We start from the raw sequence: 23592 nt of genomic DNA on the forward strand, positions 1-23592 counted from the left end.
ATGACAGACACTCTTGTTAGTTCAGCAAATGTCAGTCGAACATGAAACACCGAGTATCACACTGATAATCTGAACGTCACCACAGAAGAGCAGAGGAGGAATGTAACCCGTGTAACATTATGTGACCTGCTTCTTTATGAACACAACTCCAGGCAGGAGCCAAACAAACATGGGAAGCAGGTCAGTTAACATAAATATGAAATATGCAGCATGAATATGTGCTGCATTATATAAATAGTACAATAGCTTGTGTTAATTTAAATGAGTTGTAGGTTTGAATCACTGATAAAAACAGTCATCAGCCTCATTGATTTTCTGCTCTTCAGTCCTGCTTTTGTAAAGGAAATTATATGTTGGACTAAAAGCAAAAAACAACTTTGTTTTAAAAGTTGTTGTGTTTTCTTTTTTTGGACATGAGACCACTCAGTGTTTCACTTTTAGAGTGTCTTAATACGGAAGCAGAAGCAGTGTTGTAGGTGCACTTCCTTTTGAGAAGTGTTCGCACAAGACGTACGCAAGACACATGAGAGCCAATACTTTGAGGTTTATGAAGCACATTGTTTGTCCTCCTTTCTTCAGCGGATCATCTTCTGCACTATCAGCAGCACTTACACTGCAAATTGGACATATTGGCGAGCATGGATGCACTAAACCTGTGCTTAATTCTGCTTCTATCACTGACTGCATGCTCGCAAGATTTGGGAGGAGGTAATGTAAAAACTGTTTTCATAATGGAACATTTATTTTTTAATGCTACTCCAGCCTCTGGTTTAAATCATTGATACTGTTTCTATTATTGGTACTGATTTCAGAGATTGTTGTGAAAACAATTGGGAAGCAACCAGATGTCACTCAAATATGCACCAATGAAACACAGAGAATCATCACGCTGATAGCTTGTAAGATCAGAACTCAGAGAAGTGGAGGAGAAAATTGTAGTCTGCTGTATTATTATGGACGGGGCTTTGAGAACAAATGTGACTCCAGGTTCACACTGATGAAAGAAAATCAGACTGTGTTTCTCCACCTGATCAATTTAACATCAGAGGACAGTGGGAGCTACACCTGTGAGTGTTCAGCTCCTGAAAGAACAAAAATTCTCCATCTTAATGTCACTGTGGAAGGTAAACAAGGTAAAAACAACAACGTTCTTCTTCTTTTAACCATTAATTATTTAGCAATATAAAGTCTGTACTGATTTTAGAAGGTGACCTTCAGGATTTGTTAACTTTGAGGCCAATAGTCATACATCGCACTTAACCTTTGTTCAGTTGTAATGCAAATACTACATCCATGTTTCTAACAACTGCTTCTCTCCTCATACAGAACTAAGCAGCAGGTCTGGAACAGAAACACTTCCTCTTACACTGATTTGTGTAACCGTGTTCATCATTGTGAGTTTAGTTATCTTTGGATTTATTTACGCACGACTGCGCTGCAGGTGAGAAACTACTGTCAGAGCTGTTTCACATGTTTCATGATTTACCTTTTAACACGCTTCATAACTTTAAAACATATGATTCTCTTTGCTCTTTTCATTTTGGTTAATCCACTTTAGCTGAAGGTCATTTTGATGTAACGTATTGCCCTGCTGTTCTCATGTTTAAGTGAATTAAAGTCAATTAGGATCCTGCTAATAATTTATCAGATATATTGATCATAAAAAAGTAATGCTAACATCATTTGTTATCCAAAGTCGCTGTTCAAGGTCAGAAACATCTGGACTGTCAATGAAGGAGACTCACGGCTCTTTGCTGAGTAATTTCCTTGTAAAGACAAAGCAGCAGGTTTAAAGTTTGTTTTATATCCAGTTATATTTCAAAATGTTGGCTGAGGCTGTTTTTGTGAAGTTACTTTGATTCAACATACCTTTGGTCACCTTGAGTTTTTTTTATCAGACTTTTAATTTTAGCTTACAGGATGAAAATGTCCAAATAAAATAAAAAGTGATTTTATTCAGCAGTAACATGTTTGCAACATAATTAAGTCAGACTTAATATAATTATGCTGTATGAGTTTTAATTTTATCTTCTGACAGGATGAAGATGTCCAAGATGATTCTTACACAAACCTTCAGCATCCAACAAATGATCTCTACCAAACTATCACCTCAGATCACGCTCAGCACGACATCACTACAAATTAAGAATATTAAGTGTCTGCTGTTGTGATTATTCAGCCAGGAGAACAGAAGCTGTCAGCCTTGATAGTCAAACGCTTTTATTTTTGACAATATTGAAACATTTTGAAACATGTAAAACTGCACATGATACATGAGTAATATTGCTCTGATATAAATATTTTTATGACAAGACGTCTCTTTCATACTGGATACATGTTTTATAACAACTAACTAACTAAACAGGTTCACAGATGTGTCCTTTTGCAAATACAAAGTAACTGTGTATTATGAATCCTTGTGTATTTGAAAATTTATGAAAACTAACATTTCACCATCGTCAGCTCTTAATTCCAGACACGAGTTTGTTTCTAAACTAAAACAAAACAGTTAAAAACTTTTCCTGGTTTTTCTTCTGTATTCATCTGTTTACTCACTATTTTAACCTTTAAGGCATCCAAACATAGGAGAATTTGAGGTGTTACTGAGGGGTACGAGTCTTTTTTTCTATAAATAGTTCTACATCATCCTCACAGCCACAGTTACTTCCTGATCAGTATGGTCATACAGAAACTCTGCTGTGCTGCTTCTGAATCTAATTCTGTTTTAGCTGTGAAGATATTATCTATATATTCAATTCTGAGTGTGTAAATGTCAACAAACATGGCAGTTTTGTGTGTGACACGCCCACTGAGATGAAAATGAGTATGTTTAGTTTTTGTGTGTGATTCTGCTCAGTGTTTTACTTTCAGAGGGCCTTTAACTTAAAGCAGAAGTGATCATCCATATACTTCCCTTTGCAGAAGCTTTCTACCAGCACGAAACGCTGTGAGAGATATAAGAGTTTTATGTAACTCCTTGAGTTTGCTTAGTGCTTCACTTTGACATAGTTTTAATATGACAGCAGAAGCAGTCGTGTGCATGCACTTCCTTTATAGAAGCTTCTTTCTTTGAGGTTTATTAACAACTCTCAGTACAACATCGTCTGTACTGTCTGCAGCAGTGACTGTGACACCTGAACAAATATGGATGCACTCAAGCTGTACTTTATTCTGCTTCTACCACCAGCTGCATGCTCACAAGATTTAGGAGGAGGTAATGTTTTCATAATGTAATATTTATTTTTTAATGCTACTCGAGCCTCTGGTTCAAATCATTCAGGCTGTTTGTATTATTGTTACTGGTTTCAGAAACTGCTGTGAAAACAACTGTGAAACAACCAGATGTCACTCAAATATGAAAGACAGAACATCACCACGCTGATCGTTTGTAAGATCAGAACTCAGAGAATGGAAGGAGGAAATTGTTTTCTGCTGTATGAATATGGACGGGGCTTTGTTCATTAATGTGACTCCAGGTTCACGCTGATGAGTTTCTCCACCTGATCAATTTAACATCAGAGGACAGTGGGAGCTACACCTGTCAGTGTTCAGCTCCCGATGGAACTAACTGTCACTGTGGAATGTCACTTCTTCCCACTCTATTAAAAGGACATTGAACTGTTTACATGGTTGATTTGTTGTCTTGCTTTTTCCTCGTTCATCAGTTTAAATAATAAACAACATGATGTCCAGGCTTATACAAGCGATTACACCTGATTTCACTTTGTTTTTCATATAAATGACTGTTTTAACTGTTTAATGTCAGTAGAAACTGTAAACTGTGCTTTGAATACCTCAGATATGATAACGTAGTGTGTGATGTGTGCAGAACATGTTAGAAATATGATAAAATTATTATCACAATGTTTCCATACATATGATTCAAATTCAAGTTTATTATTCAGATTTTTTTAAGTGTTAGATGCCAGAAGTTCAACAGAAATGTCTGTTTTGTGGCTCATTGAAGTCAGAGAGTTGATTTGATTCAGTAAACATGACACCTTAGAGCACTCACAGCTGATGCTAGGACACGTTTTCAGCATAATTAAGTTACATCCATCCATTCGCTTCTGCTTATCCTTTTCAGGGTCGCGGGGGGCGCTGGAGCCTATCCCAGCTGTCATAGGGCGAGAGGCGGGGTACACCCTGGACAGGTCGCCAGTCTGTTGCAGGGCCAACACACAGGGACAGACAACCATTCGCACTCACATTCACACCTAGTGACAATTTGGATTATCCAATTAACCTATCCCCACAAGCTGCATGTCTTTGGACGGTGGGAGGAAGCCGGAGTACCCGGAGGGAACCCACGCAAACACGGGGAGAACATGCAAACTCCACACAGAAAGACCCCGGCCTGATGTTGGAATTGAACTCAGGACCTTCTTGCTGTGCTGCAACAGTGCTAGCCACCGTGCCACCGTGCTGCCCATAATAAGTTAATTAAGTTACACTTAATATAATTATGCTCTATTTTTTTTACATTTATCTTCTTACTGGATGAAGACATATAGATGACCCTTACACGAGCCTTCAGCATCCAACAAATGATCTCTACCAAACTATCACCTCAAATCACCCTCAGCATGACATCACTACAAATGAAACACATTGTCTGTTGTTGTGATTATTCAGCAAGAAGAACAGAGGCTGTCAGCCTTGATAATCACATGTTTTATAATAACTGATACTATTCAGTCTTAACACTCTAACCCTGAAACAGGTTCACAGATGTGTCCTTACTTGCTCTGCAAAACACTGTTAAAACAGTACAAATAGAACAAACTGTGCCAATATGAATCCTTGTGTGGGATCAGTTTCATGTTTTTATTACAGTAACTTTCAGAATATTTTGAGGTTTTCAAGGCCAGACTTCAGACGTGATTGTCACCATCAGTGCAACAGAGCGATGAGTGAGGCTGTGCTTCCCATTGTGTTTAAAATGTTTCTTAATAATGAATAACTAGAAGAAAAACAACAGCTCTGTGCAGTCACTTACACAGCATCAATGCTGGATGTAGCTGCAATGACATCATCTACTGGTTTCTGAAGTCCTTTGTTGAAGTTAGAGATGAAGGTTTGTCTTCATCAATCACACTGATCGTATTTGATGGGGTGCTGTTGGTGTCTGACTGTGAAAGCACACAGTCATTGGCTGACTCCGTGAACTCACCAGGGAAATGTTTCCAGAGGTCAAGACAGAAAAAGTTTGCCTTAGACTTCAAGAAGGCTGGAAGTGTTTTTGTACCCACAGCTATCTCCATCTGGTGGCCGTCAGATAGAAAGCAGGTTTAAGACACTTTGTCTTCATTTTTCTGACTTCAGTTGGCTTCAGTCTGACTTTAACTGACTGAAAACTTTATTTGAACAAAGTTAACTCACTTGCATTCTCTGTATGTTGATAAATGTATGAAAACATATAACATTTAATCAGCGTCAGTTTTTAATTTGGATAGAGGATCATCCAGTGTCTTAACAGACAGCCAGTTGGATCTTGACTTTTTTGATCAATAACCCTCATTTTAGAAATTCCAAATGACTGTCTTACTGGGTCCCACCTCAGCAGCGATGGCGCGCTGCGAGAGACCCTGCTTATGCAGTTCAACAACCCGATCGCGTTCAAGAAAGGAAAGTTGTTTTGCCTTTGCCATCAGAACGTAATGACAGTGTGACTACCTGACAGTAAATGACAATGAATCCACATTTTTGCACAGATTTGGCCTTGTAAAGGCATGTGGTCCTAAACTTTTGAGCAGCTGTAAAACCGCCTGTTTCAGTTTAAGCACTGTTTTCAATAAATTGACCAGCTCATAAAAAAGTTTAGTCTCACTCCCATTTCTTCTTGTTGCATGTTGAAGCTCTACTTGGAACCTTGTTAAGATCCAACTATGCAAAATATGATGTTTTGTTTTTACAATTTTTCAAGTGGTCTTAAATTTTTGATTGGAACTGTATAAATATTTGCTTTCAGTTATTCACAGTGAGATAATGTCAAAATAAATGGAATAAGTGAAAAATGTCTTGTTTGCTCCACATATTTCTGTTGAATGGTGTTCTAAAACATCCGTTCTTCAGTATTTTTAACTTGCATGTATTTAAATTTATATTTCAATAATGCTGACATATCTCCTTTTTCAGTGTAATGGTTTAAGCTCAGAAACATCTGCAGTATCTATACATGAAGTTTATGTGAGTAATTGTCAAATCCAGAAATATGGATATTTATTTCAGAACTTTATTGCATAACTTACATATTTTCACACACACACACACACACACACACACACACACACACACACACACACACACACACACACACACACACACACACACACACACACACAGATCTCTTTATTAAGTAGTGGGCTCATGTGTTCAGCATCACGTTGTTGAGTGCACAGTGCTGTAGCTCAAAGTTCATTGCTCTAAACACGTGAAGACCACAAAAACCAAAGAGTCACTTTTAGCATTATGACTCATTCTATATGAATCTTGCCAGCCATACATATGAACCGTTTGAAACCTGTGTGAATGCTTTATGCTACAGTGATACACTGAATATGCCACTAAAGCTTCTCTTCTTTCTGAAACTACTTGAAATGTGTCTTTATCACAAACAGTAAAAAGTTACGGTCATATAAAGAGCATTCATGAAACTGTCAGGCCGGTGGTAAAGAAAAGCTTGATACAAGTAAAGCACAGTTTGGTCTTACCGGCTGACACATAAAGTGTGGCACTGTTTTTCATTTTATTTTTCTTTACCTTTTATTATTACACTCACTGACATGAAAATGAGCAAATGAGTATGTTTTATGTTTGTATGTGAGTCTGCTCAGCGTTTCACTGTAAGAGTGTTTTAATACAAAGGAACAGGCAGTCATGTACATGCACTTCCTTTACAGAAATACCCTCACCAGCATGTACCTCTGTGAGTGATGCTACTTTAAGGTCTATATAACTCTTTTCAGTACATCATCTGTACTGTCAGCAGCAGTTACACTGTTACTCTGACACCTGGACAAATATGGATGCACTGAAGTTGTACTTAATTCTTCTTCTACCACTAACTGCAAGCTCAGAAGATTAAGGGGGAGGTAATGTAAAAATCTGATTCATAAAGTAACATTGATTTTTTAATGATACTCCAGCCTCTGTTTTTTTTTATTGTAGAAACTGTTGTGAAAACAATTGGGAAACAACCAGATGTCACTCAAATATGCACCAATGAAACACAGAGAATCATCACACTGATAGTTTGTACGATCAGAACTCAGAGAAGTGGAGGCGAAAATTGTAGACTGCTGTATTATTATGGACGGTGTGATTTGCACTTCAGGGCCACCGTACAAATGTGACTCCAGGTTCACACTGATGAAGGAAAATCAGACTGAGTTTCTCCACCTGATCAATTTAACATCAGAGGACAGTGGGAGCTACACCTGTCAGTGTTCAGCTCCTGATGGAACAAAAATTCTCCATCTTAATGTCACTGTGGAAGGTAAACAAGGTAAAAACAACAACCTATTTTCTTATTTTAACCATTAATTGTTTTAGAAGGTGACCTTCAGGATTTGTTAACTTTACAAGGCAATAGTCATACATCACACTTAACCTTTGTTCACCAGCAAATCAAATACTGTGTCCATGTTTCTAACAACTGCTTTTCTCCTCATACAGAATTAAGCAGCAGGTCTGGAACAGAAACACTTCCTCTTACACGGATTTGTGTAACTGTGTTCATCATTGTGAGTTTAGTTATCTTTGGATTTATTTACGCACGACTGTGTGACAGGTGAGAAACTTCTGTCAGAGCTGTTTCACATGTTTCATGATTTACCTTTTAACACGCTTCATAACTTTAAAACATGTGATTCTCTTTGCTCTTTTCATTTGGTTAATCCACTTTAGCTGAAGGTCATTTTGATGTACCGTCCTCTTCAGCAAGACTCTGCACTACTGTTCTTATGTTTAGGTGAATTAAAGTCAATTAGCTACCTGATAATAATTTATCAGACATATTGTTAGGATGCCTGGGTCGTTGACCCAGGGGTTTTGAGTTTATTATATTATTTATACTTTCTAGTCTTTGGTTTCTTTGAATTCTGTCTTATGGTTTATGTCTGTCTTCTTTAGTTGTTCTGTCTCCCCTGTCACCTGTATCCCCTTGTCTAGTTCGCGTCTCTGTGTATCCTTAGTTCCTATATCCCCGTGTCCAGTCAGTGTCTGTGTCTGCCCTGGTCCCACGTCTCTGTTCCCTCTGTAGTGCCTGCATGTGAGTCTGTGTCTTTGTTCAGTCTGTGTTATGTGTTTCCTGTTTTACTTTGAAGGTCTCTGTCTTATCTCAGTGTGTTCAGGTTACGCTTCTTTGGTCTCGTCAGTTCTGATTTGTCCCAGCTGTGTTTCCCTCCTGTTACTCATTCCCTGATTGCTCCCTCTGTGTATTTAAGCCCTGTGTTTCTCTGTGTCTGTGTCGTGATCTACCGTTTATTTTGCTGTGTTTTGTCTGCTTGCCTGAGTTTATGGTTAAAGTCTCAGTTCTGGTATCTTTTAGTTCAGCATTAAAGCTTTTTTTTTTTTGGAAGTTTACTTTGTTCCTCCGAGTGTCTGCACTTTTGGGTCCACGATTCCTGTCTGCACACAGCCGTCACCTAACACATATTGATCATAAAAAAGTGATGCTAACATCATTTGTTATCCAAAGTGGCTGTTCAAGGTCAGAAACATCTGGACTATCAATGAAGGAGACTCACGGCTCTTTGCTGAGTAATTTCCTTGTAAAGACAAAGCAGCAGGTTTAAAGTTTGTTTTATATCCAGTTCTATTTCAAAATGTTGGCTGAGGCTGTTTTTGTGAAGTTACTTTGATTCAACATACCTTTGGTCACCTTGAGTTTTTTTTATCAGACTTTTAATTTTAGCTTACAGGATGAAAATGTGCAAAATGACCTTTACACAAACCTTCAGTATCCAACAAACGATCTCTACCAAACTGTCACCTCAGATCACCCAAAACACAATGCAACTACAAATTAAGCACAATAGGTGTTGTTGTGATTAGTGTTGGCCTTTATAATCAAACTCTTTAATCTATGTAAAATTTTAACAGTTATATATAATATATTTATATATAATATGTGAAATAAATAATAATAACTGTAAGTGGCACATGAGCATTAGTGGTCTTAAAGAAATTGTTTTGGATGATCATTACATGCCTTTACTTTCACTGTTTTGTAGTAACTGAGACCATTCAGTCACGACACTCCAGCTCTTAGAAAAAGGTTCACAGATTTATACGTGTATACTCTGCATAAGCGTGTTAACAGAATACAAATGCAATAAACTGTGTCAAATATGACTCCTCCTGTAACATTTTTAATGCACATTGCTTTTACTGTCATTGTGTTTAGTCACTAACAGATGTTCTTGATTGTGATGTGTCATTACTTCAGACTTTTCAGATTCTAACAATAATTGTAATCACCATCCAGACATCAAAATTTAAAATGTTTTTCTTTTGTATTTAAGTGTTTGTGCTGTTTGACTTTGAGACTAACAAGAAACAACAGCTTACACTTGCATTTCTATTACAGATATTTAAGTTTAAGCATTTCTGCTTTCAAAATGCTCTACCACACACTGCCAGCCGCAGTTACTTCCTCACCCATATGACTGTGTGGAAACTCTGCTCTTTGTCCTAAAAAGTTTATTCTGGTATCTTGGTTTCAGTAGGAGAAAGGTGAGGATTTCCTTACCTGGATAATTGAGCATACACCAAGACATCTTCTCTTTGTCCTGCTTCTGCTTTATTATAATAATAATAATAATAATAATGGATTGGATTTATATAGCGCTTTTCAAGGCACCCAAAGCGCTTTACAATGCCACTATTCATTCACTCTCACATTAACACACTGGTGGAGGCAAGCTACGGTTGTAGCCACAGTTGCCCTGGGGCAGACTGACAGAAGCGAGGCTGCCATATCGCGCCATCGGCCCCTCTGGCCAACACCAGTAGGCAAGTAGGGTAAAGTGTCTTGCCCAAGGACACAACGACCAGGACAGAGAGCCCAGGGATCGAACTGGCGACCTTCCGGTTACAGATGCGATTCCCAAACCCCTGAGCCACGGTCGCCCCATAATATAATACATGTTTATAATCATAATTACTTAAAAAAGCAACCTATCCCTGTGTTTTAAAGATGAATGCTAAGCATTTTATTCCAGTGATATTAAATTTAAATATATATGTGATTAATATATTGTTATGGCCCGTCTAGGCGCGGCCAGACCACAACATAAAGTGATCCATCCCCGTCCAACCCCAAGCAGCACGTCACACGCTTAATATTTTGTGACAGTGATTTATTTACAATAAGTGCAGTTAAACAAAGGAAGGGAGCATACCATAACTTCAGGGTGAACCCAAGGCCAAAACAACAAATAAAAAGTAACCTATCTCAGGAAATAAACACGACAATCACTTTCCTCCCTGCCTAACAAAAACAGGAGAAAACTGATCAAACAAAAAGGCGGTCCACCCCTACATGCTCTTACATTAACATAATATTTTGACACAGTGAATGGTCTGCCGGTTGGGTTGGGCCGAGGATGAATCCCTTGACAGTCCCTGGTGGTCTCTTCTTATCCGCTGCCTCCCAGTCCTCAGCCAATCGGTGTGAGCCATCCACCCTGGGTGCACCAACCCCGGAGGAGCACCTGGACACTCAAATTCACACACATGATTACGGTCACAGTCGTAACACCCCCTTTCCCAAGAATCAACATTACCCCCAAAATGTTTAATTCAAGGAGAAAGTGCTCTAGACAGGGTATCAGCCAACACGTTATCTTTCCCTTTCTTGTAACTGATCTCCAAGTTAAAATCTTGCAATAACAAGGACCAGCGCATAAGTCTTTGATTGGAGTTGCGCATTTGGGAAAGAAACACCAGTGGGTTGTGATCGGTAAACACCTGCACAGGCAGCACACTTGACCCAACATAGACCTCAAAATGTTGTAACGCAAGGAGTAAGGCAAAAGCCTCTTTCTCAATGGTGCTATAATGGGTCTGGTGTCTGTTAAACTTTTTTGAAAAGTAGCAGACGGGATGATCCACGCCGTGACCATCTTCCTGCAACAGAACAGCGCCTGCGCCACACGAGCTGGCATGAACCTCTAGTTTAAAAGGGCGCTCAAAATTCGGCGCAGCTAGCACTGGTGCACTGCACAACAATGCTTTGGCAGATTCAAGTGCCACCTGACATGCTGGAGACCAAATAAAAGGCTTTAAGGGGCTAACAAGATCAGTTAGGGGACTAACCACATCAGAAAAATTTCTGCAAAAACCTCGATAAAAACCGGCCATTCCCAAAAAACGACGCAGAGCTCTTTTTGTCTGCGGGACAGGAAAATCAACAATGGCCTGTACTTTCGCAGCAACAGGGCGCACCTGCCCCTGTCCGACCTGTTTCCCTAAATAAGTAATGGTGGCTTTGCCAAACTCACACTTAGAGAGGTTTAATGTGAGGGAAGATTCACAAAAACGTCTGAACACCCCAGAGAGCGTTTCCAGATGTTCTGACCATGTTGGAGAATAAATGACAATGTCATCCAAGTATGCCTCACAGTTTCTCACTCCAAACAATACTTTCTGCATCAGACGTTGAAATATGCACACATATATCTGCCTAGATATATGTGTGCATATATTGGTGGCATATATATGTGCCACCTCAGTGTCGCTGTCTGTCAAAGTACACCAAGAATGTCAACTCGAGGGGCAGGACTCAGTGACAAAGTTAAACAAGGTTGATTTTCAAAGTTTAAGACAGAATGAAGCCTTAAAAATATTTTTGTTTTTTTCCTTTCATGACCTTTTATTTTCTCTCATGTTTTCTCTCGTATGTCCTGCAATAGCCTTAAGAAATCTTTCAGTTTCAATATGAACATCGTTTTTTCCTCTCTCATTTCTTCCTCTTCGGCACATTATGTGAGTCTCTGTGTCACACAGTGGAAATTTGTATTTATCTTTTATATTGGTTTTATTCTGATTTTTATTGTTTACTTGTGAGTGCAGTTTTTATTGGCATGATTTTATTCTGTTTGTATTGCATGTTTTTAATGTGTTGTTTGACATTGTTTTAATTCACTGTGGATTAGGTGAGCATGGGACAAATTAAATTATAGTGATCACCTCCTGAGGCGTGGGTGTGTCCAGAGGTGGCCTAGCAGCTGTTTAAAGGACCTATTAAAAGGAAGCTAGCGGAGCACTGGAGGGAGAGAGGCTCCATATATGAAGAGAAATGCATGAAGGCCAGGTGCAAAAGAGGGACCTGCTGCCTGATCGTGGGGGAGCAACGTCTCATCTAGAGACAGACCGGTCAGCGTGACGTGCCGACCCAGTCAGTAGGAGACAGCGCGTGTGATTGAGAGCAGGGCACCTCTGCCTGGATTTGTGAGTAGTGTCTCCTCTGTTGTTCACGGGGTGCAGCCGTGTTGGGAGAGGGTCACCATGGCTGTAAGCCAGGGCGGCTTCTGGGACGGTGGTTATGGCCCCTATCTGTTTATTTACACGGTGATGATGCAACGGGATCCGCGATGGCATCGAGCGACGGACTCTAGTGCAGAATGAAAGCTGGGCTGGGATGTGATGGGCCCAGTGAAGGAACGAGAGGGGGATAGGTGCTCCTCCTCGTCTGCCTGGGACGAGGCTGGCATGAACCCCGCTCTGGAGAAGGAATTTCTGGACTGCTTGTAAACCCATAACAAACATTCATCCTGGGTTGGGGGATAGTTACATCGTGGGACTGGGTGGGATTTTAGTGCATGCAGAAAATTGTATTTTTACAAGTTTTGGAATAACTTTTTCTAGTCTTGGTGGAACTTTATCATGTTGAGAACTTTTTATTGTATACTTCTCTTTTCTTAGTATTTGGTTTGTTTTATCCCTGCTGTGCATCTCGGGGAATAAACTGTTTCTGATCAGCCCTGCTTCATCTTTGTGTCCTGGGTTTCTGGCTCGCTCGCTCCTTGTATCTAAAGAACGATCCTCTAGTATGACATTCTGGCACAACAGCTTTAGTGTCTACAGCTGCAATCAACTCCATACTTAAACACACTATGGAAACACTTTACTACCCTATTTGTCTCAAACACCAACCAGCATCACAAAGTGTTTTAATGTGAACTCTTTCCTTTTAAGTGAGTTCTCAGTGTCTTACCATTTTGAACAGGGGTGAGGAATTCAAACTGAAATAATACTTTTATACATAAATTTGAGCCGACACACTGGACTTTTCTGATTCTTTTGCTAAAAAAATCAAATTGTTTCTTCAACTTGAGTTTTAACTTTAAGTTGGAATTCATTAATGGGTAGAAATTTTAACTTCAATAGTAACTTCCAAAAAAGAACTTGAATTCAGCTTCCTTTGCAGTGGACGGGCTTACTAACTCCTGCTTTCAAAGTCAAGCAGAGGGCAGAGTGAGGCAGAAAGGATTTAACTCAAAATTGCGAAAGGAATATCAGAGCTAGAGCTGTAATGAGATAAGGTAGAGGAAGGCAAAAGCCTACACCAGCTTGAGAGATGGCATGTTATTATGCATTACAATTTATAGAAAAGAAAATAAGAGCCTTTTCAGATGAAGTCATGCACACACCGACACACGCACGTCAGCTAAAGGTTTGATTTGTTCAACTGTTTACCCTGTTGATTTTTATAATTAATATAACGTACTAAAAGTGCATTAAACTGTAGCAAAGGGTAAAAGAGTTTTTACATTTCTGTAACCCTACAATTTTATCGAAAGTGCACAAGTTATTATTAAAAATTGATAATTCAATCTCCCTCCCAACCACAAACGGTGAACGAGTCCTTTCCATGGATCCAGATGAAATCCTCTGGACACAAATATGTATAAGTACCTTCAAAATGAATGAATGAGTTTCATAGGCCGCAGCTTTTCACACAAACTAGACTGTAAACCCCTTTGGAATGTAAGAAATCTCTTAAACAGAATGGAGCAAAACTGCCTAGATCTGAGGAAAACAGTGGAAATATTACAAAGTGGTGAGCAGAGATGGGCAGTAATGTGTAATCCGATTACTTTTTTCAAGTAACGAGTAAAGTAAGGATTACTATTGCACAAAAGGTAATTAGATTACTTTTACTTTCCCGTAAGCACGCTGCGTTACTGTGTTACTAAACCGTGATTTTGTTTGCGAGAGTGTCTCATGACAATGATGTAAGCGAGTGCGACATTAGTGGCAACAGCTGTGTGCAGATCAACAATGGATAATATATTGAGTGGGAGAGAGAGTACGACCGTGCAGCGGAAGTACTGACCTCACTTTGAGTTTGATTCCGTAAAACGTGACAAAAACATTAGCGTCCGGTGTTCACTGCGTGGGAAGAAAACTTCTTTTTGTTATGTGACGGCTGTGTGCAGGCAGGAAAAGGACCCAAAGTGCAGACTCCAGAGACAAACGTAAACTCAAACAGCTTTAATGCTGAACTCAAACAGAACAAAAGTAAGAATCCAAATAACTTACACGGGCAGACAAAACACACAGCTAGATAAGAGTAGATCACGACAATGACAAACTGAAACACAGGGCTTAAATACATAGAGGGAGCAATCAGGGAATGGACAACAGGAGGGAAACACAGCTGGGGCAAATCAGAACTGACGAGACAAGGAAGCGTAAACTGAACACACTGTGTTCTGTCCTCACTAAGCGTTGTCCTCGTGAACGTAGACTCAGCTATACAGACAGCTAAACACTCTCCTAATCAAAATCCAAGGAACAGGCCAATGTGTTGAGTTGGATGATTTAATAAGGAAAAAGTGTGAAACTGTTGACAAAACCAGAAATAAATCAATAAAAATGTTGCATCAATATACAGTATAACAAACACATATTCAAAAATATGAGCACAATATTTATCTGCTTAGTGAGTGCCCGAATAAAACATCAAATGAAATCACACTCATGATCAAAACGTTAAAGAAAGCACATGGCATATGAGCTAGCTTAACCTTACTAGCTTAGGTTATACATGCATTCAAATTAAATTCTAACTACAAACTATATCACGCCTTCACAACAAATAATAATGCACACAAGTTGTCTCAGTGATAACAAACAATATTACTCACAGATGATGCCGTTTATCAACTTGTGAAGGCATGGATGGCAGCAGATTAACAGAGGTGAAACTGCCTCTGGCTAGATCTTACAGAGTAGAAAAAATACACAAAACCAACCACTAGAGGGCAAACTGCTGCAGAACAGAAAATACCTAATGCCAGCATACACTAGACCTTCAAAGTAAAACAGGAAACACATAACACAGACTAAACAAAGACATAGACTCAAATGCAGGCACTACAACAGAGGGAACAGAGACGTGGGACCAGGGCAGACACAGACACTGACTGGACACGGGGATATAGCGGACAGGGGAGACAGCAACTAAGGATTACACAGAGACAAACCATAAGACATGACTCTAACAAAACCCAAAGACTAGAAATTATAAATAATATAATAAACTCAAAAACCCTGGGTCAACGACCCAGGCATCCTAACACTTTTTACAGCAAAAACCCCCCCAAACTTCTGAGCAAGCACCGAGTGCGCTGCCACGGGAATGTGAAATTCACAGAGAAACTCCAGGATCCTTCCACCGACATGACCGTTGCAACACACCTGCACCAGGGCAAACATCCGCCTGCCCCACTCCTGCTAAACAGGTGAAAATAGAGCAACAGGACCGCTGAGTCTTTGATTTTATTCATTTTCTGTTGTGTTTTACTTGCATCTATTTGAAAGATTCAGTGTAAACACAAAAGGCTATTTTATTTTATATGCTGGAATATGCAGAAAAATGTTTAAAATGTTAAAAAGGTTTAAATGTTAAACAAATTTCTTCCAGTAATTAGTTACTGATTACTTTTTTCAAGTAACTTGACCAACACTGATGGTGAGGATGTTCTCTTTACTGCAGTTCTGGTTTGCAGTGATCTGGACAAAGTGTTCTGTACCCCCAGGAGCTTGGTGTTACTAACAAGATGAGGATTATCTCCTTTCTTCTTCTTTTCAAGATGAATTAAGTAAACTGTATTTTTAAATTATGTTGTTCCACTCTCTGTGTAAGTGTCACAGAAATGGCTTATGTATAAAGAAGTTTAATAGATGGTTCCAGCAGTTAAAATGTTCTTGCTTGTACATTTCTGTGGTCAATATTGTAAGGGTGTGTTTATCTTGTCACAAAGAACAAGTTTTGTTACACCACTATTATCGCGAGGTTTGGGCGTGATAGTATAGGCTGTGAGTCCACGTTTAATAATCACGCTAAGGAGTTCAGCGAGCTATCTGCAAAGGCCTGGTTAGTCTACCAGCTGTACAAGGTATTTGTCATTTGCCATAACTGTATTGTAATATTGTGAATATTTGTAATGTATGGTGTTCTAATTATTTTAATGTTTTAATTTAGAATGAACAAGACTGTAAAGGTATTCTTATCGGACCTCCGAAGTGGCAGGCGGCCACGAGGTAATTTTTGTTGTTAAAGCACAAGTGTTACTTTTGATAGACTGAAGCGCTTAAAGCCTTTGTGTTTTATGTTTGTAGTTTTCACGGCGTTCAATAAATGCAGCGAAGCGCCCGTCTTGAAGAAGCCGTGCCTGTGTTGTCATTTCGGAGTTACACTCTGGCTTAAATTATTCAGGCTTACAGAGTCTTTTATGAACCAAGATGGCGGCACGCACAGACGCAGCGGCTTACAGCAGCTCTCCCTATTTGTGCCTTCTTGTATGTTTATTGTGCTTATCGTACATTGTACATGCGTCTACCTGCACAACTGGACGTTACTGTCGTCTGGAGACATTGGACATCGGTTTCCAAACAAAGATGACCATCTCCATCGCACACGCAACATTCCACTGCTGGGTGCTTATCATTACCGAGACTTGGCTATGTACACAAATCCCGGATGCCACAGTGCAGCTACAGGCCGCATGCTACACAGATGGGTCAAGAACAGTGACTCCGGGAAGAACAGAGGAGGGGGACTCTGCATCTAAATGCACAAAGGTTGGTGTAACAACAGCACTGTTGTGGACAGACACTGCTCTCCAGACCTTTTTTTGCCCAGAGAGCTAAGTGCTGTAATAATCATGGCAGTCTATATAGCACCGGCCGCTAATGTAAACACAGCTCTCTCTCTGCTGCTAAATGCCATCGCTTCTCATCAGCGCGCCCACCCTAATGGTATCCACATCATAGCAGGGGACTTTAATAAGGCAAATCTCAAGACTGTTTCACCAAAATTTTACCAGCATGTAAAATGCCAAACAAGACGGGAAAACACTCTGGATCATGTGTGTTGGAGTCAAATTGTTAAATGTTGTCACTGTGCTACTTAAATTTGTAAGTCTTAGTTGAAAATGTAAGATCAAGTACATTCCTTTGTTGCTATTGCCCTCCCCAGCCTGTTGACTGGTGGCAGAGGCTGTAGTGTTGTATTATAGGGACGTCCAATGTGAAGATTACTTCTTGTTTAGTAAGCTTCCTGCCTTTTGGTGAGCAGGAGGTCACACAAACGCACCCACAAACACACACACACTCGCATGCATACACACACACATTCTCGCACATACATACACACGTGCTTACACGTGCACTCACATACACACATAGTACCTTATCTTTTAGAACCATAGGTTGTTTTTTTTTTTTACAATGGGTGGTGCTTGTGTGTGCTGTAACGGTTTTCAATAAAAGGCAGCAAGCGGAGGCCTAAGTCGGGGTCATTCTGCGGTTGGAGTCAGAGTGCTTTTCTGAGACACCGACCGGGTCTCCCTTGCGCAAGTAAAATCGATTGATCGCTGATTGTCTTGCTTCCTTGTCGTTAACGGGAATAAGTGTCTAAACCAGCGGGGCCTGTGGAAGTGCAGACCCAACAATGTGTGTTGCAACATCAAGCACGCTTACAGAGCCACACCCTTCCCCCACCTGGGCCAGTCAGACCACCTTTCTCTGCTCCTCATACCAGCATACACCCCCCTTAGCCGGCAAAAAAAGCCCATAAAGAGGACCATCACCACCTGCAATGCATTGTGGGAGCGCAGCACCATATTGGCAGCCCACGAATCAAAACAAACACACTGTGTTGGAAGGAAGATTGCTACAAACCATACTTCAAAGCAGCTCAAAAAAAAAAAAAAGAAGGACTGTATAGAGACAGATTGCATCCGGATGCAAAGAGACGGTACTTGCAAAAAATGGCGTGCACTGGAAATGTGGAATGTGAAATACGGCTGTGGAGTAGAAACCTTATTAACTTATCATGATATATTCTCGTACCTTGTCTGTGGAGTCAGCGCATACACAGCAAACCAATTTTGCAATTATAAATCTCTGGAGGCTCACATCCAATTCACCAAGGATTGGGTACAAGATTTGGCTATTTTTGAGCCTCCACGTTGTGAGTACGCCGTCATTCAAACAAAGGTAAGTCAGCTTGAGTACTGCGAGTAAAATCCGTTTGATTTCCCCCCCGAACATTCAGATTAGTGCAGCATAAATTCATTCATGAGGGGGAAATGACCGTGAGAACATGTGAAGGCTGTTAGAGGGATAACATTGTGAGTTCAGTGCACTGATGTGACATTGTCCTGAAGGATTTAGTTATTTATGGTTAAAGAAATTACACTAAACAACAACAACAACTTCTACTGTTATAACTTGCACATTACTTTTCTCAGTTTGTATATACACTAACTTATTGGAAGTTACATGTATACTTTTTAATGCACAGGTAAAATACACAATCTGCACTTTTCTAATTATTCTAAATATTCTTAACTATTTAAACATCTTTCAGTATCCTGCTCTGTTTGCAAAGTACAGCCTGTGTTTGCCACTTATCTGTACTCTAATTTTAATAACTGTACAGTACTCTGCTTTGGTAACTATTGTCCATCATGTAAATATGTAAAAATTGTGTTTCTGTTCTGTGTCCTATTCTGTTTGTATGTGTGTTTTTGCTGCTGATACAACCAAATTTCAAAGTGTGGGACAATTAAAGGATTATTCTATTCTATTCTACTTTCTAAACACTTTATTTGTTACATTTATGATAAATGGATTTGAAAGTAGATAAAACACATGTGTGTCAGCCTTGGCTCATTAAAGTCCTTGTCTTTAAATTAACTTTGTCTTTGTATGTTTCAGGTACTGCACTCTCAAAGACTGAATGAACCAGCATTGCAGCCATGGGTCATTGTGAGCATCACAGGGAATGTTGAAGCTGCCCACTGCAGCTGTAATCAGACGCGGAGACCTGCACCCATGTCACCGCTTTTCTGTTTAAATTAAACAGTGAGGATCTGTGGCACAAGGACTGTTACAGATGAACCTGCATACTGGGTTTTGCTGGGTAATATGACCAAGATACAGCCAGAGGTTGGCCATAAGATAGACTTCTCCTTTCCAGCTGAATAAAAAAAGGCTCTCAATCAAACATAAACAGACCATCTGTAGTGACAGGTAAAAGAAGCCGTCCTCAAAAAAGAAAAATTCCACCTGCTACTGTGGAGGAGTCGTCTCAGCTGATGGGACAATATTTCTCCAAGCATCGTTCTGTTCTGAATAACCCATAATGTTTTATTTAGAGGGGGTCTACATTTGTGGCTGAAGTGCATTGCCATGTAAATAATTTGCATTTACTGTGTATGTACTTACTAAGTAACACTGTTCAAAAGTTGAATAAAGAAACACATTTTTTGCCTTTTTAAAAAAAAAAAAATTAAAACCCCTTTGTAGAACATCACATCAGTTACAATGTAGAATCAATGTCATGTATAGTTTATAAATGACAAAATGTTCACATAAAATCACAACAGCATTTAAATAATATCACCCACTACTAGCATTCTGTAATTTACTGTCTCTTTTGAAAACCTATTGCTACATATACAGCACAACACTTTTAAGACTATTTAACAAGAGTATTTTCCCCTGGTTTTACTACCACACTGGGGCACATGTTCACCAAAACGCAAACCTTCACCATCTTATCCAGAAGGGTCACCTCTTCACCCTCACATGGAAGAAGTAATCTGATTGGCATGGTGGTTTGTTTGAAGCAGGGATTTCGTAGTGCCCCATGTGTAGCGTTGGAACCCAGTCAGGATTTGTCTCATTCATTTCATAGGCTGGTTTGCCTGCAATAATGAAAATATTAGCAATTAGAAACTCTATAAATAGAACGTATATCTACAAAATCACTCATTAGGATGTTTGTTCTAATTTTCTATGTCCTCAGAGCGCATTGAAAATAAAACTAACAGGCTATAAAGAGTGATATGAACTTATTTAGAACTTGCCTGAATGAGAATGTCTGGACCACACCAACAGATATCTGTGGCTGGTAGAGAACTGGATATCAGCTCGTCTCACAGCTGCTATCCAGGCTAGACGCCTTCTTTTAGTAACATCCGGTCCTCACCTCTCTTTCCCTCGCACCTGCCAGACAGAAGGAAAACGTCATGGATGGGGTAAAGGAAGACATGCGGTGGGTTGTAGTGATTTTTTCTTTCTCTCACCCTCTCTCTCTCATTTTTTTTTGCTTCTCTCTGCATGTGAGCCTTGTGCTTGGGCTGAGCAGAGGGGGCAAAGGAGGTAGTTACACTCGCAGTAGCACAGGAACAGAGCAGGAGGGAGAGAGAGAGAGAGAGAGAGAGAGAGCCAGGGGCAACAACAAGAAACAACATCATCAGATTAGAAAGGTATAATGATCATCCACAACTATTTTCAGTTGCGGATGATAAAGGATTCAGAAAGTTTATTCATGCAGTGAATCATATGTATGTGATTCCAAGCAGGAAAACACTCCCAAAAAATCATCCCAGTTTATTCATGCAGTGCTTCGGAGTTTGTACGTGCTTTTGTCTCTAGGGGCCACCATATGTCTTTGTATATATACATATACACGTTTGTTTTTTGTTTTTTTTTACATTAGTAATTCATTTTGTGCATAATTTTATATTGTTGTTGAAAATAAATTAATTAAAGCAACAAAACAACCTGAAGAGCCGGTTGGATGCCCAAATTGCCGGCTCTTCTTAGTGAGCCGAGCCAAAAGAGCCGGTTCTCTAAAAAGAGCCAGAATTCCCATCACTAGTGGGTTGATGTGACAGAGGAGGATGTCCAGTATAATGGAAGCAGATATGTCTAGGTCCTGAGTCTCTGACCCAACATTTTGAGTTTGGTGTGGGTTCATGATTCTTTCCTTTGCTTCCAGAGATTATTTAAGTTTAAGCTTTGTGCGGTTTAGTCTTGAGTTCACTTCTTTTTAGTGTCTCTGTATTTGTTTTTCTGATTCATGGTTCCTTTTGTGTTTGTCCTCAGCGACTCATGTGAAAGTCAGTCTTATCTCTTACCCCAGTCATGTCTCTGTTTATTCTCCACTTGTCTTGGTCAAGTTTGTGTGTCTCTGTCTCCATGTTAGAGACATGTATAAAAGAGTGCAAGTAGCGTGGATTGGGTGGAGATGTATGGAGAGAAATTGTCTTCAGAAGGGTTGCAAATGTGTACAATTTTATCCACCAACCAAAACTAAGCTTTACAAATGTGTCCGATGATTTGTGTGTAACTTTTGAGGATTCACACCCGTGTGCTTCAATCCACATAAAAATACAAAGTAATTTGACCACACGTAAAACTATTTTACAAATGCCTCCACCCAAACAAATAAATACTAATCGTTTACACACAATGATTAAGTTCGACTCACAATTCTGATAATTTTCTCTTTGTCTTTCTGTGTGTACAAATATCTTAAACGTGACATCTTTCTCTCTGGTTGAAGTAGCCACAACAGGTTTCTTACAAGGACGGTTGCAAGGCTTTCTGCTTTTAAAACATTCTACCGCACACTGTCAGCCAAATGACTTCCTCACCAGTATGACGGTGTGGAAACTCTGCTTTGCTCTGCTTCTACTTGTGGTTGTTGCACTTGTTTCTCTTTCTGTCTGTCACATTCTGCCTCTCCCTCTCTCGCTCACTATTCCCTGGCTCTGTCATGTCTCTCTGTTTCTTCACCCTTTTCATGTGTCTAGTTGTATTTTAGTCTGCATCTCTGTGGTTGTGTTTGTGTGTCATTTTCTGCTTTGCCCTCCTTGGTTCATTAGTAGATTTTGTTCAGCTGTGCTCCTCAGGTGTTTCCGCTCTACTCTTACCTCATGTGTTTATTTAAGTCTTCAGTTTTTCTTTTCCCCTGGATCTGTGTGCTCTCCTTGAGTGATATTGGTCCCTAGTGTTTCGTGGTCTCCAAGTTTTGTATTGTGAGTTCTGGGGTTTCAGCAATAAATCTGCTGTTAAAGTTTATCCTCGTATGTGAGTCCTCACTCTGCAAGCATACAGCAGGCTATGACAAGATAATCCATCTTTGTGAAACCTTAAAGGGAGCAGTCAAAAGAAGAACAAGACACTATGACATGATTAAAGGTTATTTGCTGCTCTATTAAATGAACATTTAAGTGTTTATTTGGTTGTATGATGCATGTATTGTATGCTATAATGTCTTCCCTTTTCTTTATATGTAGTTTAAATAGCAGCACATCCTCACTTATACAAGAAACTGCACCTGTTTAAGGAGGACATCGGTTCAGCTTATTTGTGCATTAAAATCTGTCTGTGTGTAATTGTTATATTTGTGGCTACATTAAGAGTTTAATTTCAATAGAAACTGTAAACTGTATGATGTAATTTATGATTTGAGTTAACTGCAGATGATGTGATATGAGATTAAACTATTATCACAATGTTTCCTTATATACTGTATAGATTCAAGTTTATTTTTCTGAGGGGAAAAAAGATCTTTTAAATATTTTAGATGCTTGGGGTTCAACAGAAATATGTTTCCATTTATCTGGTTGGAATCAGTAACTGGAGTTATTCTAGGATTTATGTACACAATGAAAAGTCACAGGTTATCCCAAGTGGATGTTCTAGGTCAGAAACATCTGGATTATCTGTCCATGAGACAGCACTCTGAGAGTAACTTACTTACAAAAAAAAGAAAAGAAAACAGATCTATTTCCATCTTTTATATCCATTTCTATTTCAGGGTGTTAGCTGAGTTTTTTTGTTTTGTTTTTGTTGTTTTTTTTTAAATGGCAAAGAAAAAAAAACCAGTGGATACAGGAAGATCAAAATATTCAAAGACTGCTTTTATCCAGCTGGGAATATAATTATAATATAAAAATGTATTAACATAATTATGCAGTGTGACTCTTTATTGTGAGAGATAACCTTTACACAATCCTTCAGCAGCCAACATATATTCACTACAAAACTGTCAGTTCAACATCAACACGGCACTAAGACAGATTCAGCGAGCAGAACAGAAACTCTCTGCCTGCATAATCAGGAAATGAATCAGAATTCTAAAACCTATGAAAACAACTCTCAGGACAACATCGCTGTGAAAAGGCTTTGAAACTTCCATATGGGTTTTAGAAATTTTCAAATTCAATAGAATTTTACATGTTTTGTGCAGTTTGATGGTGGTGTGTAGATTGT

At 39.4% G+C, this 23592-nt stretch overlaps 2 long non-coding RNA genes across 2 annotated transcripts; both read left to right on the forward strand.

Annotated features, from left to right (window-relative positions):
* Nucleotides 1-503: 503 nt before the first annotated feature.
* On the forward strand, nt 504-1696 carry LOC143415751 (uncharacterized). Its single transcript, XR_013096195.1, has 3 exons — nt 504-708; nt 813-1133; nt 1327-1696. It is a non-coding gene; the product is annotated as an uncharacterized LOC143415751 (long non-coding RNA).
* Nucleotides 1697-3069: 1373 nt separating this feature from the next.
* LOC143415735 (uncharacterized) lies at nt 3070-3707 on the forward strand. The gene is made up of 2 exons (XR_013096154.1): nt 3070-3214; nt 3310-3707. It is a non-coding gene; the product is annotated as an uncharacterized LOC143415735 (long non-coding RNA).
* The last annotated feature ends 19885 nt before the right edge of the window (nt 3708-23592 follow it).

Source organism: Maylandia zebra, unplaced genomic scaffold (genome assembly GCF_041146795.1).
Source record: "Maylandia zebra isolate NMK-2024a unplaced genomic scaffold, Mzebra_GT3a scaffold03, whole genome shotgun sequence".
Lineage (NCBI taxonomy): Eukaryota > Metazoa > Chordata > Actinopteri > Cichliformes > Cichlidae > Maylandia > Maylandia zebra.